Raw genomic sequence first — 7,475 nt, forward strand, 5'->3', positions numbered from 1 at the left:
TATTTAACGTATATGTGATCTTCTTATAAGCCAGAACAATTTTTAAGTTTCTTAGCCAGTCAAAATAGTTAAATCCAGTTAATTTGTTTTGATCAAGTATTACAGATACTGGATTCTGAAATGCTATATCGAAGATATACTAGAATGAAAAATATATAATTAATATTACTGACTATTTTAAATAATTTATAAGACAAAATATGTGGACTTTTATATTTTGAATTTACTCTCACTATTTTGAACATTTCCATCACCCTCTAATAGAAATGGGAAATTATATTTCCTTAGTGAGCACATAGAGCCCAATTAGCTAATTATAATCCCTGAATGATATCAACTGATCACACTTTCCTAAAGATAAAACTCAATTACATTATATGCAACCTCTATGTATTTTGCCTCATGTTTCATAAGGGCCTAATAATATGACGTCAATTATCTTTGCGTGTCAAGCTGACCCATCAATGTTAGATTAAAATGGACGGTCTCCATGCATTCCCCCAATGATATGAGCCAAAGGTAGGGGAGTTCCACCCAATCCACATCACTTATGTCAGTGGAAGACAACTTTCCATTATCCACTACAAGGAAATTCTCATTCAACAACACTCAAACGACAACAGTTTTATACCAAATCGTTGTTCTTTTGGCTTTTAACAATGATTTTAACAAAAACCGTTGTCTTTTAGCAATTTTTTTTGGCCTACGACAATGGTTTTTAAAAACCGTTGTCTATTTATACTTTTTTGGGGCTATGACAACTGTTTTTAAAGGCTATGACATCGGTTTTGAAAACCGTTGTCTATGTGCGCTTTTTTAGGGTTACGACAACGATTTTTAAAAATCGTTGTCTATTAAGTGTTGTTGAATACCATTAATTTTCCCTAGCCATTTTTTTCCCTTCGCCATTTTTTGCCACCGAGTTTTTCTTTCCCTCTCCTCGAAATTTTTTGTCGCCGCGTCTCCCTTCTCCTTTGCCTTCTCAAACCCTAAGCATTTCCATCCATGATCTCTTCACATTTTTCTTTCTTTATCTCTTCACGCTGCCGAACCCCCTTTATGCCGGCGATCCCCTCTTTACGAACTCCTCTTCGCCTAACCTCTCCTCTGAACTCCTTTCCGCATAAACCTTTTAAGTTGAATCCTTCTTTCGCTGAACATCTCCGCCGAACCACCCACCTTCATTCCCTCTTCATAGCAGGTTGACCCAGCGCTCTTCGTTTCCTCTTCATTTACCAACTCTCGTCGGCGAATTCGTCGCCGCAGCTGAGCGGTGGCGAGAGCGTTCGATTTTTCATGGTAGTTTGAGGAACCCATAGCCAGCCGTTTTATTGTTGTTCTACAGCCGATGCCAACGGTGAGCGTCGGGAGGGACCACCTTTTTGCTGCCCTCAGTGAAACTTATAGTAACTCCCATTTGATTCTCCCTGTCTCCTTCTTTCTCGCCGTCTATGTTGCTGCTTATTTTTCGTTTTTGATGATCTCAGCGCAGGAGGAGTTCGAGGAACTATGCTTCAAATTCGGCATCGAGCTCGATGATGTTGTGAGTCATCATAGATTTGATTTTATCTTACTCTTTCATAGTATTCGTTGACTTTATTGTAATCGACTTATTTTATCTATTCCCTTTCTGCGAAGACTACGGAGAAAGCCGTTATTCGAAAAGAGAAGCATGAAGAAGAAGAAGAGGCAGAAGCTGGTGATGAGGATGAGGAATTCATTTATAAGATCAAGGTCACAGCCAATAGGTAAAATTTGAATCTTTCTAGTAGGTCTCTAAATCTTTATTAATATTCTGTCTAGTCAACTTGTGTTATTGAGGTGCAAAGGGAAATCGTTGCATTAGTTGTTTTCTTTTTTAAATTCAGAATGTATTTAACATGCAGAGATGATTAACATCGTTGTCTCTGTACTGTTGCTGTATTATTAGAAACATTTTATAGATACATGGTGAAGAAGAGCCACATAGATCATTATTTTTATCTACATATTTTATAGGAATTTTCTCTAGATCCTGTGCTTCATCCTCTAACTGTTCGGCTTGATCATGTTGAAAGAGCGCTTTCAGCACGCTATCATGATGCAATGACTATACTCCAACCTTAGGGAAAGGAGCTTGATTTGCTCATTGTAATATTGCCTGATAATGATGGTTCTCTTTATGGTATGATGTCTTTCTTGCACTTGATCTTGTTCGACACAACTTGATGACAAATATCAATTGGTTGAACCTTTTAGCTTTAATTTTTTCCCTTTCCTTGTTCGCTTTATTATTATATGCCATAGTTATTATATGTGAGACTGGCCTTGGTTTAGTTTCACAATGTTACTTGATAAAGCATGTTTTCAAGATGAGTAAACAGTACCTTGCCAATGTTGGCCTCTAGATCAATGGAAAGGTGAGTACGTGGAAGGTGGATCTATTTTTTCTTGTTATGCTTTGTGTTACTTAGACTTGATTCATAGGTTGGAGGAAGGGACACAATCCTTCTCGATGCATTATCAAGGCACATTCCTCTTGTTAGCAACTGACCAACTATAATATTTAGTGCTGACGTAACACATCCTCATCCTGGGGAAGATTCTAGCCCTTCTATCGTAGTTGTAAGTAATTTTGTCAATCTTCATTTCTTAGTCTATGTATAGTTGCCTTGATGTCAATCCTTACTATCACATGCAATGTATTAATATTTCATTTAGACAAGAGATTGCTAGAATCAATATAAAACTTCTGTTAGCTTAATGTAAAGTTTGTTCTTTATATTCAAATTTAATTGCATGATTTATTATCCTTTCTCTTTTTTATCAAATACAATTACTTAAATGAGGGTTAGTTTACATTGTTTAAAGTTCAGACATGTTTGTATTGTAATGCTTCATAGTAGAATAAAAAACCTAACTAGTTGAGGGGATAATGACATTGTTTTGTATATTTTTATCTTCAAATATATGTTTATAGTTTGCAGGTTCTATTGACAAAGTTTCCTAGCGTGCCACCAACGTTCCAAGTAACATCAAATGTTGTCCAGGATTTGACAATTACAAGTAATATTCACTCAACAATCTATATTTCTTTATCTAAATTTTTCATAATTAATTAAATGCATTAGTTGAACATAACAGTTAAAATAGACTTATATGGAACATGTTGGTCTATGTTCCCGTATGAATTGCACTTTTATTTGAAGCAAAAATTCTTATGCGCATGTTGATCCTTGTTACTAGTGTTGTCAAGCACTAACATTGCAAAATAGTGTGACAACTGACAATCAAGACTACATGGAATAGTATCATCCTCAAAGGTACACGCACTTGCTGTATAAGGTTATGGTCAGTAAAATTATAAAGTTGCAACCATTAGCCATATCACTAAAAATTGGCAGGATATAAAAAATTTACATTTCCAACTTCATATAGCATTAGTATTATGCATTGAAATTGATAATAAGAAAATATAAGTAGATTAACAGCTAGGGTTGTTTTTCTTTAAATTGTTAATTTCCTTATCCTGAGTCCAATTACTCTCAACTCCCTAAACTAAATCAAGTAAATGACAAGAAGTTCTATTATTTTCTTAATATTGTCTATTTGTCATATGTTAGTAAATTGAGGACTCACAATGTTCTTCATTAATTATTGTTAATGCAAACCAGTATGGTTAACCTAAAATTGGATCTATTGGTATAGACATAGATACCAGCTAGTATGTGATAAGGTGGTTGCACATGTTGTTTCCATCAAATCTATATGATTAGTCTCCTTAACTCTATATATCTGGAGGTGGAGATTAGGAAGAGGGCAAGAAAAAAATATGAGGTCTTGTTTTACTTTTGCCCCATAGGAGATGAGTCTTTTTAGTAGGAATCTTGCTATTTTACATAATGTGGATACAAAAAGTTTTTTATTATCATGTTGTGCACACACTTTTAATCTCATATTCATTTAAATATTGTATTAGGTGTTATGGATGAATTGTTTAAGGTTCTTGAAAACCTATAATATAATAGCTTGGGAACAAGATGCACTTATTCCATGTAAAATAAATGGTGGATGCTGAAAATTTCAGTGTTTTTCAGTAGAATCATATTCAAGTTTTCAAATTTACTTGTTCCAGATATAAATACTGTTTTTCTTGTTATTCCACATACTTTGAGGAGGCTCGGTGATGGAACCATGCAAAGCAAAAAGTAGCTAGCTAATTAATTAATGTTTCGTCAATGGCAAACCACGCATTCATGATTCTAATTCTTTATCTGTAATACATTATTTTGTTCTCAAGCATCCATGACCACATCATCAAATTATGTCTATGCATGTTTACTAAATGCATCTTTCTTTCTATTATTAACAGGTATCATGCTACACATTAAGCTAAAATTTAGCCACTGCCCTACTGTTTCATACACTTGCACTAACATGATCTCATCTACCAATTCTCTTTAAATGCTCTCCGATGTCGATCTCTCTGTTCACTCATTTCAGCACCAACAAAGAGCTAGCTTCATATACATCAACAATCACCCTATTCTTCAGGTAAGATATATAGATAGACTTTTGTTTTTAAAATTGTCTTGTATACCTGTGCTATCGACTTTGTTTTCTTACATGTAGAACTACAATGAATGGAAAGAAAGGTAGCAGTATTCAGATCGACATTTGCTTGCCGCCAAATGCAACACCACAATTAGAAAGAATGAAGAAGTCTACCAAGGATCATAATGGCAAAGCCATGATACCAATGAGGAAATTGATGATGGAAGTGTTGGAGTTTGCCAGAGAGGACACAGACAGGGTGGCCTTTTCCCTCAAGGTTGGCTTGGCTTGCCTCCTCGTCTCCCTTCTCATTCTCATCCAAGCACCTTATCAAGTCTTCGGCACCAACTTCATATTGGAAAAGGTTGGTATGAAAAAATAAGCAAGTGAGAAAGAGGAGTCCAATGAAATTCTGCAAGTTAAAGATTGTGATGAGACTTGGGTTGATAATAATTAAGTACAATCCTACATGGTATGAACCACCATTAAAAGTTTCTAGTCTTTTGGCTATTGTTCATTAGTTGTAAATAGAGTTTATTTGTTTATTTGTATTAGGATAAATTTTATTTGAACATGAGATATGTTTCTTCTTTTGTGATTGTAATTCTTGTATAACTAACATTTTTAATGATATTGATGTGGGGAATATTCTTTCTTGATTATGATTCTTTATTATATATTTAAATTGAAATCTGATATATTGGTATTAAAAGATAATAATTTAAAAGACAACTGTTTAAAACTATTATTGTTGTCTATCATCCTCAAAGACAATGGTTAAAAACCGTTATCGTAGCCCCAAAAATGATTGTAACTGGCAGTGTTACGTTATTAAAAATGCTCTAAATAACAACGGTTTAAAATCATTGTCATAACCCCCCACTTTTAACAACACTGCTAATTACAACGATTTTAAAGGGCCTACGACAACGATTTTTAACCGTTGTCTTTTAATGTTTTTGTTGTAGTGATCCAGGCCTCCTCAATGATATGAGCCAGAGACTAACCGTGAGTAGTGTTCATCATGCAACCACTATTGATGGAAGACAGTGAAAAGTATACTCTTTTATTTTTCCCTTTATGGTTTGATCTAAATTTTGAATCATATTCAAAATGAGAGATTTTAAATTTAAACATTATATATATATATATATATATATATATATATATATATATATATATATATATATATATATATATATATATATATATATATATATATATATATATATGTATATATATATCATAATCACATAATCTTAAGGACAAGAATCCGTGAGAGCCATTGAATCATCCTTTTTGTATAATATACATTTATATTAATTAATTAACAATTAAATAATTGATCAATTTATGCTACTTGTTGATTCTTTATATTTGACCTCAAGATTATCTAATAAATTGACAAAATAATTTATCTATAATCAATTTGGATAAAACAATTATTATAGGTAAAATCATATTTTTACCATAATATATTACCAAATATTTTACGTGGTCAAACAAATTAAAAGGAGTATATATTCTTTTATCTTGAAATACATATGACAAATAATGATAACTTGACTCTGATACCACTGTCGAAACAGAATTTGAAATTCACGTATTATGTTTCTACACCCCTATGCACAGCAAAAGTTCAAAATTTAATTTTTGATTTAATAATTAAATCAAAGGGATGTTCATATAGATTTTCAAAAATAAACATGAGCATGATCTTTAAACTATGTAGCATTATAATCTAACCATTCAAGTAAAATCCTTAAAGTATAACAAAGATAAACTATCATTTGAATGATTCATCTAATATCATTTTATTTAGACATGCAAAACTATCCAATTTAAATATATTAGATCTTTTAGAAAAATTTAAATAAAACTATTAACACATGCTGTAAAATACCAAAAAAAATGGTGAATAATGATAAGAGAATTTTCTGAAATTTTTAGAAATTTTTCTGGTATTTTTTCAGAGACCGTGTGGACGAGTTTACGGGGATAAAATTAGGTCCCGGGCAAGCTTGATTAGGCTACCCCATTTTAGCCAGGAAATATTGATTTTTCTTTAATTCCTTTTTTTTTTCTTTTTTTTTTTCTTTTCTTTCCTCCGTTTCTTTTCTCATCCCCGCGTGTCCGACGCCTTCTCCTCGCGCCGAGCCACCGTCCCCTCTCATGCCCTAACCGTCATCAGTTCCTTCTCCTCCCGCTGCATAAAGCCGTGACTAAGAGAAAATCGGCACTTCTCTTCCTCTTTCTTCCTTCGCCCAATCTCCACCTCTCTGTGCTGCCACCGACCATCAAAGTCGACGTCGACTCCTTCGCACAAATTTTTAGTTGTGTTGTGATTTTTTTTTTCAAAAATTGAAGAAGTCAAGTGATTAGTATTGAAATGCTGAATTAATTGATGGAATTTGAATGTGATCACTAAATAAGAATTGTGGTTTTAGTGGAACTTGAAGTGAGGATAGTTTTCGGAATTTATATGTTCTGGATTTCTGGAAGTTGTTTTGTAAGCTGTTTCAAGTGCATTTCTCATGTTGAATGATTCTGGATTATGATAAGGAATTGACGAAGATTAGTTTTCAATGTTGAAATGAAAATGGAATTATTGTTAGTATAAAATGCAGTATGTTTTAGGAGCTAGAATTTTGCAGAAATGCAGAAATTTAGAGATGGAGGTTTAATATTTGTGAAGCTCTATTAGTTTGTTATCTTTATTGAATTCAGAAATGTTGTGGATTCACATTTGAATACATAAGTTTTGTTGATCAGATGCTAGTGAGGCTTAGAAATGCTAAAGTTGCTGAACTGCAGAAATCACAGCATATCAGGCCCTGCCATTGGGCCTGATATTTAGCATATCAGGCCTAACACTACAACATATCAGGCCCATGCTACAACATACCAGGCCCAAGCTGAAAATTTTGTTCTGGAATTGCAGA

General features: G+C 33.3%; 1 long non-coding RNA gene across 1 annotated transcript; it reads left to right on the top strand.

Moving 5' to 3' along the window:
* Nucleotides 1–1,396: 1,396 nt before the first annotated feature.
* Nucleotides 1,397–1,653, top strand: LOC121968360. The gene is made up of 3 exons (XR_006108094.1): nt 1,397–1,406; nt 1,488–1,543; nt 1,639–1,653. It is a non-coding gene; the product is annotated as an uncharacterized LOC121968360 (long non-coding RNA).
* The last annotated feature ends 5,822 nt before the right edge of the window (nt 1,654–7,475 follow it).

This window comes from Zingiber officinale, chromosome 3B, assembly GCF_018446385.1.
Source record: "Zingiber officinale cultivar Zhangliang chromosome 3B, Zo_v1.1, whole genome shotgun sequence".
NCBI classification, from domain to species: domain Eukaryota; kingdom Viridiplantae; phylum Streptophyta; class Magnoliopsida; order Zingiberales; family Zingiberaceae; genus Zingiber; species Zingiber officinale.